Source organism: Pseudophryne corroboree, chromosome 5 (assembly GCF_028390025.1).
Source record: "Pseudophryne corroboree isolate aPseCor3 chromosome 5, aPseCor3.hap2, whole genome shotgun sequence".
Taxonomy (NCBI): Eukaryota; Metazoa; Chordata; class Amphibia; order Anura; family Myobatrachidae; genus Pseudophryne; species Pseudophryne corroboree.
This window is the reverse complement of record NC_086448.1, coordinates 219,780,185-219,794,052: the sequence shown is the minus strand read 5'-3', so window position 1 is coordinate 219,794,052 and position 13,868 is coordinate 219,780,185. Positions and strand designations below refer to the sequence as shown.

General features: G+C 40.1%; 1 pseudogene; it reads left to right on the top strand.

The window, feature by feature from the left end:
- The first annotated feature begins 10,178 nt into the window (after positions 1–10,178).
- Positions 10,179–10,298, top strand: LOC134930466 (5S ribosomal RNA; annotated as a pseudogene).
- The last annotated feature ends 3,570 nt before the right edge of the window (positions 10,299–13,868 follow it).

Below are 13,868 nucleotides of genomic sequence, written 5' to 3'. Positions count from 1 at the left end.
TGGGCGGATACACGGCGTTTCAGGGGCGTGTGGCTGAAAACGCTACCGTTTCCGGAAAAAACGCAGGAGTGGCCGGGGAAACGGTGGGAGTGCCTGGGCGAACGCTGGGTGTGTTTGTGACGTCAACCAGGAACGACAAGCACTGAAATGATCGCACAGGCAGAGTAAGTCTGGAGCTACTCTGAAACTGCTAACTCGTTTGTAATCGCAATATTGCGCGTACGTCGGTCGCAATTTTAAGAAGCTAAGATTCACTCCCAGTAGGCGGCGGCTTAGCGTGTGTAACTCTGCTACATTCGCCTTGCGAGCGAACAACTCGGAATGAGGGCCCATGTGCATATAATTGTACATACCTATATATCAAATGGATGGGCAAGGTGATATGTTAAAATATAAATAAATATAATTATATTTAAATCCCTATATAGTGAATAAGATGTGAATTATATGAGTTATGAGTATAATTATGTATTATTAAATAAATAAATAAATATATAAATAAATAATGAATTAATAAAAGTATAAGAATAAGAATAATAATAATACTGATAATATATTAGAAAGGACCTATATAATTGTGATTAAAATAAAAATTGGAAAGAGGAGGGGAAAATACCTGGTGGGATGAAAATGGAGAGGGGAAGAAATGTATATATATATATATATATATATATATATACACACTCACACACACACATGCATATACATATATATATACATACACACATGAACACACAGACACATATACACATACATATACACACACATATACATGAGCCCACACATACACCCATATATATGTGTGTGGGGGAGAGGAAAATTATGTGGAGGGGGGGGGGGTTGGGAGTGGAAAAAAGGGGGGGAAATTGGGTTGATGTGGAAAAAAAAGGGGGGGAAGGGTTTTGTTGGGTGGGTGGGGGAGGGGAAAATGAGGGAGAGGTGAGGGAGTGGGGGGGAAGGAAAAAGGGGGAGGGAAGGGGGAAATTTTGTTGATGTGGAAAATTAGGGGGGGGGGCAGGGAGGGAAATTTGGGTGGGTGGGGGAGGGGGAAAATGAGGGAGGGGGTAATATTGACTTAGTTGATGGTGTATACCATTTGTGATTAATTATAAAGTGACGATTAGGAGGGTAGTTAGTGCAAAGACTGTATCTTACTTTGTATGTGGACAATTCGTAACCTAAGAACCCATATTAAGGTGAAGTAAAGATGTGATATGTGATGGTGTTAGGTAAAAAATATGACGATTATACTGATATTTTATGTTGTACTCTTATACTGACTAAATACTAAATGGCATATATCAATATTATAACATTGATATGTGCAATCAAAAAGGAAAGGGATTCTTCATGACTCTAAAAGTAAGTTAATTAATTTAAAAAAACACCAAAGTTGATATTTTCATTCATGCCAGCTGGATGTATAGTTCCCATCTTGAAGATCCATTCGCTTTCTTTCTTCAGTAGACTGTCAGTTAAGTTTCCTCCTCGTATTCCAAGTCTGATCCTTTCTAGTCCAAAGATCTTTAGCTCTTCATACCTACTCCCGTGACAGGTATAGAAGTGACGAGCAACTGATGTCAGTTGTTTCATCCTTTGCTTATCCGTGATGGCATTGCGTATGGATCCTATATGTTCTAGGATACGCTGTTTAAAGGGTCGTGTCGTCATGCCAATATATTTCTGGTTACAACTACAGCTGAGGCAGTAGATAACACCCTCCGTTTGACAGTTCATGTAATCCGTAATTATAATTGTATTACCATATTTGTCCTCTACTTCTTTTATGGGGACAATAAATTTGCAGGCTTTGCATTTCCCGCAAGGGTATGTGCCCGTAATTATTGTTTTTTTGTCAGGGAATTTCTGGAAGTGACTTCGTACCAGTTGATCTTTTAAGTTTTTTGATCTGCGCCAACTCATAGAGACTTTGGGACCAAGTTTCTTAGATAGTGTAGGGTCTATATGTAAGACATGCCAGTGCTTCTGTATTGCTTCGTTGATCTTTCTCCATTCTTGGCAGAAGTTTCCAACGAAGCGAATGGTGTTTTCAGACTTTTTTTCTTCTTCTTTTTTCTGTTCCTTGAAGATAATATCTTCTCTCTTGATGACTTTAACAGATTTCAATGCTTTTTTCACAGAAGTTTTACTATATCCTCTATTGCAGAGACTCTGTGCCAGATCTGCACTTTGTATTGTGAAGTTTTTATTGTCTGAACAGTTTCTACGCAAACGAAGAAATTCCCCTTTCGGTATATTTTCTATCGTCGGGGGAAAATGAGAACTTGTTTGGTGCAATAGTGTGTTGGTCGCAGTGCTTTTGCGATATAGGTTTGTAGCAATCATTCCCTCTGGGTTTTTGTAGATCAATAAGTCCAGGAATGGTACTTCCATTTGACTTATGGTATGAGTAAGGTGGATGTTAAGATCATTCTTATTCAGGTGTTTGATGAATTGATGCAATAGTTGCAAGTCCCCTTCCCAAATCATAAGAATGTCGTCTATGTACCTATTCCACATAACGACATGGGTTGTAAAATTGTCATTATGATCTTTAAAAACACATTCTTTTTCCCACCATCCAAGGAATATATTTGCATATGTGGGTGCACAGGCAGCCCCCATAGCTGTGCCTCTTGTTTGGAGGTAAAATTGATTGTTAAATGTAAAGAAGTTACAATGCAAGACAAAATGGAGTAGTTTGATGAGAAAGTCATGAAAATCCTCTTTACCATCGTTGTTCAAAAAATATTCTACTGCCATCAACCCATCTTTGTGACTAATAGAGGTATATAGTGCCTCGACATCCAAAGTTACTAAGTATTGGTTATCTTCTAACTTTAAATCGTGTATTTTCTTGAGTATGTCAGTTGTGTCCTGAACATATGAGGGGAGATCTAAAACAAAGTGTCTCAGGTGTAGGTCGAGAAAGATACTTGCCTTCTCAGTTAGTCCCCCTATGCCGGACACTATGGGTCTCCCAGGGGGGGTCTGTCTTTGTGTATCTTTGGTAACATGTAAAATGTCGGAATTCTGGGATTCTGTGTCTGTAGGTAGTCATGTTCCTGCTTGGTAATTGTACCCTGTGCTTGTGCTTGATTGATAATTCTTTCATAGATAATTTTATAGTTCGGTAATGGGTTGAGTAACATTCTTTTATAACAATCAGTGGTAGTAAGTTGTCGCTGTGCTTCCTTGATGTAATCTGTTTTGGGCCAGATGACAATGTTTCCCCCTTTATCAGAGGGCTTTATGACCACATCTTGCCATGTCTGTATTTCTCTTATGGCCTTCCTTTCTTGCCACGTTAGGTTGGAATGACCCTGGTATCTTTTTTTATTATTATTAAGATGGATTTGATCGAATTCTTTGGCTACCAGCTTCGTGAAGACCTGTACTTCAGGGCATAAGTGTTCTTGTGGAAAGTACGTGGACTTCTTTTTGCAAATGGGTCTGGTGGAAGATTCAGCTCCAATCCTGGGATTTTGTTCATGTTCTAATTCTTGTAGGGCGGTGAGAGCATCCTGTTCCATCTGAGATAAATTAGGGGATTCTGATTCCAAAAGTATTTGCGGTGTGGAAAGTGGGGTTGATATATCCTCTTCCATGTAGGTCTCGGTTATTAATGGAGTAGTTTCTTTCTCAGTATAAATTTTTGTGAGTAGCAGCTTTCTTCCAAAGAGTTTGAGATCCTTTTCCCACTTAAATCTATCAAAGTGTTCTGTGGGGGAAAAGGTCAAACCTTTGTTGAGTATGGATTCCTGTGTTGATGTGAGTTCATGTTCTGAGAGATTGATAATCTTCAATTTGGAATCTCCATTATCCCCAGTTGCTGTTACCATCGATCCTGTTGATGTTGTCTCTTGTACGTGTTGCGAGTCAGTGGTGGCGAGGAATCCCATTGTGACGGTCCTCTTCTTCTTCTTGCTCCCCCGCCTTGTCTTCCTCCTCTTTGTCTGCCTCTTCCTCCTCGGGGATCCCCTAAAAAAGTGGCCGTATTCTGAGGATTACCAGTAATGTCGTTTCTAGGGTTTGCATAGCAACAAATATTTGCAAAAGGGATTTTTTCCATATGCACAAAGTTGCTGTATCCATAACGCAATTTAGCGTCATAAATCAGTCTTTCAGAGGGCATTAGAAATTTATTGCAAGACTAGTGCGGTCCCAAAAAAAGCTTTTTTCTCAAACTAGATACTGGCTGTTAATTCAGTCTTCGTGGGACACCAGCACAGTCACATTATCATCTTTTTCCTTGGGGCGGGAATTTTTTTTCTCTTAGGATACCTTGCCCCATTAACTTAATTTCAAACCAGGAGTTACTAAGCCCATTCTAGTATGAGTTTCAATCTAAAACAAGAGCTGAGTTCAAGACGGAAAAACAAGGACAACTTAGATGACATCTTTCCGAGTGATCTGGTAGACACTGGACCCCATATTAGTTGGGAGGAGGACTTTCACAAATTACTCTACATTACGCAAACAAATCAGAACGAACTGGGACTTAACTACTTTAGAAAATTACATCAAAAATAAAATATCCCCACGTGGTCTCCGCCCAAGGGTCTTCCCTACATTTGACCTTGCCAGTGAGAGCCTCAAGAAAGAATGGGAACACGCTCTCCTTAAATGTTCTAATGATCTGATGAATGTTTTAATTAAACATAATAATCTCATATTAGAAGAATGTGAACACAAATTAGAGGAACTAGGCAAGAAATTAGAGATTTGGGAAAAGGATTCTCAATTTCAAAGATGTTTTGAGAAAAATAAATCAGAACTTCAAGCCTATGAACAAATGATTATTGACAGGAAAAAGACCAAATACGCAAGAGATAAAAGAGACTTTGTGTCCGGGAAAATCTTTAGATGGCAAAAAACATCCTGGAAAAAAGATCCACCCAGATATACAAGTCAATACTCGTCTTCAGAGGCTGAGACGTCGGGAACAGAAGATATTCCAGATTATACTACAGAAAGATACACAAACCCTAGAAACGACATTACTGGTAATCCTCAGAATACGGCCACTTTTTTAGGGGATCCCCGAGGAGGAAGAGGCAGACAAAGAGGAGGAAGACAAGGCGGGGGAGCAAGAAGAAGAAGAGGACCGTCACAATGGGATTCCTCACCACCACTGACTCGCAACACGTACAAGAGACAACATCAACAGGATCGATGGTAACAGCAACTGGGGATAATGGAGATTCCAAATTGAAGATTATCAATCTCTCAGAACATGAACTCACATCAACACAGGAATCCATACTCAACAAAGGTTTGACCTTTTCCCCCACAGAACACTTTGATAGATTTAAGTGGGAAAAGGATCTCAAACTCTTTGGAAGAAAGCTGCTACTCACAAAAATTTATACTGAGAAAGAAACTACTCCATTAATAACCGAGACCTACATGGAAGAGGATATATCAACCCCACTTTCCACACCGCAAATACTTTTGGAATCAGAATCCCCTAATTTATCTCAGATGGAACAGGATGCTCTCACCGCCCTACAAGAATTAGAACATGAACAAAATCCCAGGATTGGAGCTGAATCTTCCACCAGACCCATTTGCAAAAAGAAGTCCACATACTTTCCACAAGAACACTTATGACCTGAAGTACAGGTCTTCACGAAGCTGGTAGCCAAAGAATTCGATCAAATCCATCTTAATAATAATAATAAAAAAAGATACCAGGGTCATTCCAACCTAACGTGGCAAGAAAGGAAGGCCATAAGAGAAATACAGACATGGCAAGATGTGGTCATATAGCCCTCTGATAAAGGGGGAAACATTGTCATCTGGCCCAAAACAGATTACATCAAGGAAGCACAGCGACAACTTACTACCACTGATTGTTATAAAAGAATGTTACTCAACCCATTACCGAACTATAAAATTATCTATGAAAGAATTATCAATCAAGCACAAGCACAGGGTACAATTACCAAGCAGGAACATGACTACCTACAGACACAGAATCCCAGAATTCCGACATTTTACATGTTACCAAAGATACACAAAGACAGACAGACCCCCCCTGGGAGACCCATAGTGTCCGGCATAGGGGGACTAACTGAGAAGGCAAGTATCTTTCTCGACCTACACCTGAGACACTTTGTTTTAGATCTCCCCTCGTATGTTCAGGACACAACTGACATACTCAAGAAAATACACGATTTAAAGTTAGAAGATAACCAATACTTAGTAACTTTGGATGTCGAGGCACTATATACCTCTATTAGTCACAAAGATGGGTTGATGGCAGTAGAATATTTTTTGAACAACGATGGTAAAGAGGATTTTCATGACTTTCTCATCAAACTACTCCATTTTGTCTTGCATTATAACTTCTTTACATTTAACAATCAATTTTACCTCCAAACAAGAGGCACAGCTATGGGGGCTGCCTGTGCACCCACATATGCAAATATATTCCTTGGATGGTGGGAAAAAGAATGTGTTTTTAAAGATCATAATGACAATTTTACAACCCATGTCGTTATGTGGAATAGGTGCATAGACGACATTCTTATGATTTGGGAAGGGGACTTGCAACTATTGCATCAATTCATCAAACACCTGAATAAGAATGATCTTAACATCCACCTTACTCATACCATAAGTCAAATGGAAGTACCATTCCTGGACTTATTGATCTACAAAAACCCAGAGGGAATGATTGCTACAAACCTATATCGCAAAAGCACTGCGACCAACACACTATTGCACCAAACAAGTTCTCATTTTTCCCCAACGATAGAAAATATACCGAAAGGGGAATTTCTTCGTTTGCATAGAAACTGTTCAGACAATAAAAACTTCACAATACAAAGTGAGATCTGGCACAGAGACTCTGCAATAGAGGATATAGTAAAACTTCTGTGAAAAAAGCATTGAAATCTGTTAAAGTCATCAAGAGAGAAGATATTATCTTCAAGGAACAGAAAAAAGAAGAAGAAAAAAGTTTGAAAACACCATTCGCTTCGTTGGAAACTTCTGCCAAGAATGGAGAAAGATCAACGAAGCAATACAGAAGCACTGGCATGTTTTACATATAGACCCTACACTATCTAAGAAACTTGGTCCCAAAGTCTCTATGAGTTGGCGCAGATCAAAAAACTTAAAAGATCAACTGGTACGAAGTCACTTCCAGAAATTCCCTGACAAAAAAACAATAATTACGGGCACATACCCTTGCGGGAAATGCAAAGCCTGCAAATTTATTGTCCCCATAAAAGAAGTAGAGGACAAATATGGTAATACAATTATAATTACGGATTACATGAACTGTCAAACGGAGGGTGTTATCTACTGCCTCAGCTGTAGTTGTAACCAGAAATATATTGGCATAACGACACGACCCTTTAAACAGCGTATCCTAGAACATATAGGATCCATACGCAATGCCATCACGGATAAGCAAAGGATGAAACTAATGACATCAGTTGCTCGTCACTTCTATACCTGTCACGGGAGTAGGTATGAAGAGCTAAAGATCTTTGGACTAGAAAGGATCAGACTTGGAATACGAGGAGGAAACTTAACTGACAGTCTACTGAAGAAAGAAAGCGAATGGATCTTCAAGATGGGAACTATACATCCAGCTGGCATGAATGAAAATATCAACTTTGGTGTTTTTTTAAATTAATTAACTTACTTTTAGAGTCATGAAGAATCCCTTTCCTTTTTGATTGCACATATCAATGTTATAATATTGATATATGCCATTTAGTATTTAGTCAGTATAAGAGCACAACATAAAATATCAGTATAATCGTCATATTTTTTACCTAACACCATCACATATCACATCTTCACTTCACCTTAATATGGGTTCTTAGGTTACGAATTGTCCACATACAAAGTAAGATACAGTCTTTGCACTAACTACCCTCCTAATCGTCACTTTATAATTAATCACAAATGGTATACACCATCAACTAAGTCAATATTACCCCCTCCCTCATTTTCCCCCTCCCCCACCCACCCAAATTTCCCTCCCTGCCCCCCCCCTAATTTTCCACATCAACAAAATTTCCCCCTTCCCTCCCCCTTTTTACTTTCCCCCCCACCCACTCCCTCACCCCTCCCTCATTTTCCCCTCCCCCACCCACCCAACAAAACCTTCCCCCCCTTTTTTCCACATCAACCCAATTTCCCCCCCCTTTTTCCCCTCCCATTTTTTCCACTCCCAAACCCCCCCTCCACATAATTTTCCTCTCCCCCACACACATATATATGGGTGTATGTGTGGGCTCATGTATATGTGTGTGTGTATGTGTGTATATGTATGTCTATATGTGTCTGTGTGTTCATGTGTGTATGTATATATATATGTATATGCATGTGTGTGTGTGAGTGTATATATGTATATATATATATATATATATATATATATATATATATACATATACATTTCTTCCCCTCTCCATTTTCATCCCACCAGGTATTTTCCCCTCCTCTTTCCAATTTTTATTTTAATCACAATTATATAGGTCTTTTCTAATATATTATCAGTATTATTATTATTATTATTATTATTATTATTATTATTCTTATACTTTTATTAATTCATTATTTATTTATATATTTATTTAATAATACATAATTATACTCATAACTCATATAATTCACATCTTATTCACTATATAGGGATTTAAATATAATTATATTTATTTATATTTTAACATATCACCTTGCCCATCCATTTGATATATAGGTATGTACAATTATATGCACATAGTTATTTCCTTAACACCCCCAGGATAAATAACCTTTTAAATTATCAGCGTTTAGATTTTAAATCTCACTTTTTTTTATCATGTTGTTAGAAATACGCACCTCTACTAATTATTATATTTAATATCATAACCACAATTAACTATTAATCCGGCATATATAATATTATATATATTTTTTTCATTGAATAATTATATGTCAATCATTGGGGATATATATTTGTGTGTAGACTATCACGTTCTCCCCTTACTCTGGCTGATGTCCTTACAAACTCAAGGGTAGGTGAAACAAAGTGTCCATCATAACGTAATATCCAATGAGTATCCAGTACTGTCCTTAAATAAGAAACTCCTACTGATCACACTACGTTCTGTGATCAAGCTACACTGCGAAACGTACGTCATCTCCCCATGCGGTCACGTGGTACGCACACGTGATCGCACTAACCGGAACTCCTGGACGGTTACCCGGGCAACGGCGGCGCTGGCTAGCCGCTGAGAGCCGGGAGACACACAGCTACCACACGCTGTGGAGCAGCGTACCTTGGCAGCGGCAGGAAATAGCTGACAACCGCCTCAAACCTCATCTACTGAAGCCAGCATACGGACTCGGCTTCACTGCACCTCCGGAGCCCTGTTATTAACAGGAACTACCAACAGCAGTTCTCCACAGGCAGCCCCTTGGGATTGGTATTGTATTAACACAGAAACCATACCCTAAAACCCCCCATTTTTTTCAGCTTATTAATCACAGCCCAAATAGGCTATTAATTTGCCTTAAAAATATTTAGATGCTGCCTATATATATGTGTGTGTGTGTGCATTACATAATGTAACCAATTCCATGCACTGTTTCTATATGTCTATCAATGATAATCCTGAGTTTATAGCTATCTGATTATCATAGTGCATACACATATTCCGACTGCTCCAAAAGGTGCTGGATTTATATGCTATCTAATAGGTATTGGGAGCGAACTAGTATATTTCTAAATACGGCAGATTATTGCACGAAGAATCCCAAAGAGGTTTACTGGTAGTAAACCTGTAGCAAATTGCTACTTAATTATTCCTATGTGCATTATATTCTGCTGTGGTGTGTGTGATATAAATGATTAGAGGCCACATATACTATATAGTGTTTACAGCAACAGGTTTGCTATAATTGTCGCCTGATTATTTATCATCATCATATCCCGGCTATGCAAGTGGACGCCCTTGCATAGAATTTTTGTATATGCTAACTGTCCGCATTGTAATTTTGTCTATATGCACAGTGGACGCCCCTGTGTATAATTACTGCAATTGATTAATATTGCTATGATTTCATTTCTATGGGCATAATATAAACACTGAACACACGACTGATTCAGTTCACCTCTGATATACAACTCTGGCGATACGGGTATTGGGATTGACTGAACGGGCAGATTAAGAAATTGCGGACATACCCCGCTGGAGATGCCCGATCTCGTCTGATCTTGGAAGCCAAGCAGTGGAGGGCCGGGTCAGTACTCGGACGGGAGACCACCCTGGAACACCCTGGTACTGCAAAAAATTCTTCTGCCCGATTTAGAGTGATCCTCAATAATACCAATTGGCATCCGGTTCTGTATGACCTATGATTTAATTCTCTACGACTAATTAATCCTGAATAGGATTGCTGTAGAATAAATGATGGTCATATATTATACAAAGGTGTTACTGTGATTTCAGTAAAACCTATAGCCCAAATATTTGATTTTTTATTTCCGGTTTATATTGTGGTATTGAAGACCACCTGAATTGCACATAATACAGTGTTATATTTTCGCGTAGCTACACTATTTTACGTACAATTTACTCCTATAATCATATTTTAATAATGAATTAATAAAATTATGTTTTATCAGAATTGATTAATATATATCCAATCCTCTGAATTGAGTGCTCCCACACAAGAGTCTACTTTCCAACCTTTTTTTGTTGGGTCTTTTTAGTTGATACTCTTCTTGACTCTAGGGAGCACCACTGATAGCAACAAATATTTGCAAAAGGGATTTTTTCCATATGCACAAAGTTGCTGTATCCATAACGCAATTTAGCGTCATAAATTAGTCTTTCAGAGGGCATTAGAAATTTATTGCAAGACTAGTGCGGTCCCAAAAAAAGCTTTTTTCTCATCCTGTCTGACACTGCAGTGCCACTCCTAGATAGGCCAGGTGTTTGTGTCGGCCACTTGGGTCGCTTAGCTTAGCCACACAGCTACCTCATTGCACCTCTTTTTTTCTTTGCATCATGTGCTGTTTGGGGACTATTTTTTAAATCTGCCATCCTGTCTGACACTGCAGTGCCACTCCTAGATGGGCCAGGATTTTGTGTCGGCCACTTGGGTCGCTTAGCTTAGTCACACAGCGACCTTGGTGCACCTCTTTTTTTCTTTGCATCATGTGCTGTTTGGGGACTATTTTTTGACTCAGGGATGCTGGGACTGCGGTGATGTGCAGTGGGAAGTCTCCTTGGGCATTTCCAGCAACCCAAGAGAAGAACTACATAGAGAACCTACTACATGCAAATAATTTGACTACTGAGGGTATTATTATATATTATATCATTTTCTTGGCTAAAGGCACTACCTGTTTACACCAATAACACAGGGTGTTCTTTTGCACCATTTGATGTATGTTTTCTAAATAGCATCTATATCACCATACAAGAGCACTATCACTCCACGTAGTGGAAATACTACACTATCACTGTCCATCAATTTGTTTCCCATATTCTGGCTGGTGTTTTGGAATATTGGAGAAATTGGAAGACCGAGTAACCAGGACGACTCTAACCTCTAAAGGCACTTTTATGAGCTGAAAATCCTTTGGTTTCCGGTATGCATATCATGTTACTATTCACACTTGGAGAACTTTGAATCACTGTAGGCGCTGGGTCCTACCACTTGTTTAATATATATATATATATATATGTTCAGTATGTAATCCCGATGGACGGGATGTTGTCGGTATACTGTGTATATTTATATATATATATATATATATATATATATATATGGCGTGCTTGGACCAGCACTCTCCCCGCTGTGCTGCAATTGGCTCTGGTACCCTCAGATGTAATTGGCTAGAGGTATTCCCATAAAATCAAACAGCGGCACTCAGATTTTTTTCAAAGATGAAGTATATTAGACAATACTCATATTAACCATCCAACGTTTCAGGCTGCTCTCGCCCCTTTGTCAATGTGAGTTAAACATTAAAGAAACTGCTTACCTTATAAAACAAACTACAAAAACGGTCCTGTCATTTTTTTACCGTCTCTCTCTCTCTCTCTCTCTCTCTCTCTCACTCACTCACTCACTCCACTCACTGATTCATCACTAAGGGGGACATTTACTAAGCAGTGATAAGAGTGGAGAAGTGAGCCAGTGGAGAAGTTGCCCCATCAACCAATCAACAGCTCTGTATAATTTTATAGTATGCAAATTATAGATGTTACTTCAGTGCTGATTAGTTGCATGGGCAACTTCTCCACTGGCTCACTTCTCCGCTCTTATAACTGCTTAGTAAATGTCCCCCTAATTCTCTTACTTCCCGATATGTTAGGATTCTGAAATGTAACATAGGTATTCTTCAGGTGGGAAATAGGAAAACTGCGTAATCAGAATTTTTATAAACCTCCCCTAATGGGATAAAAAGGGTGTTGACATAATGATGTCATTACCGATGCGTGGCTTCCCAACTGACTATTGGATCAGAATTTGGATTGCACCTCCAGGGTGTAGAATTTCATAAACTACAAAAGTGGTCCTGTTGCTTTTTACCGTATCTGGCACGGATGCTCCTCGGTTAACTCCAAGAACCATGGATTAATATTTACATTAACATGTCTCAAATTTACATCTCTATAGATTTACCAAATTTTTAACACTCATGTATAGGTACAACCGTGAAAATCAGAAAATCCTGTGCAAAGAACTAGAGGCCTTCGAGCAGGGGCATACTGAGCTGGGGGGTAACTGCCTCAGGCTTGTGTCCCCAAAGCTTCTTGGCCCTTGTCTTTAAAATAAGTAACCAGGAGCAACATTATTTGGTATTTTTTATTTATTTCATTTAAACTGAACACACAGTACTGTTAAATCCAGTGATGTGTGGTGAGGTGAATGGCTGGGGAGGCAAATATAGGGATGGGTCTGAATGCTGAGATCCTACTCAATGCAACTCTCCCCTCACTACACTAAGCTACAGTGTCCATTGAATCTCCTACCTGCTTCCTTGTGTCTTCTCTTGCTGCTGCGGACTGAGATGCGACTACAGTGCATTTCCTGGTCATATAACTCATCCAAGTGTCCATTAGCGCACAAGGCCGCCCCCACACTCCGAGGCATGCCTCTATTAGCTCCCTTTCTGTGCAGCTTTACTGCCAATGGTGTGGACCCACCCCCAGCTCTGCAAAGCAGTGTCTGACTGTAGAACCAAGGCAGAGCTATTGCTGCCTCATCTCTCACCTCCCTGCAGCTCCAGGGATCTCCAGAAAGCTGGTGAGTGTTAGAGGGGGTACACACGGGGAGATGTGTGCTGAGCGATCTATCATAGATCGCTCAGCACACATCTCTCCCCCCACTTAGCGCGATGTGTGCTGAGCGGAGGGGGGGCGCTCCCTTCACACAGCGGTGAAGTGAGTGACCTGACTAGATTGCATGCAGGCCAATCTAGAGTCAGCGATAGCGATTATGGGGCATGCACACTAGGGGCGGATTGGCCCACCAGGACACCATGACAGATTTCGATGGGCCGGTCCCATATCCCCCTCAGCCAGGCCGATTCACACTCAGGCTGGGCTGGCTCACACTGCTTCCAGTACTTGTGGTTCATTGGAATGTAATCCGGAAGTTAGGCTAGCGGGCACCTCCAGGTGTTGCTAGACGTGAAAAGTGGTGATGCTGTTCTACCAATGGGGGACCTTGAGAAAGTTAACCAGCCCAGCAGCATCCTCTCCCTGTCCCCAGCCAAAGGTCTCTTCAACGAGCCCGGCCGGGAGCAGCAGCAAAGCGATGGTCGGAGCCGGGTTCACTACACCCGCTGCCACCCCAGCTCCCGCACTCTCACTGAACTGGCCAGAGCGGCGACTGAGCACTGA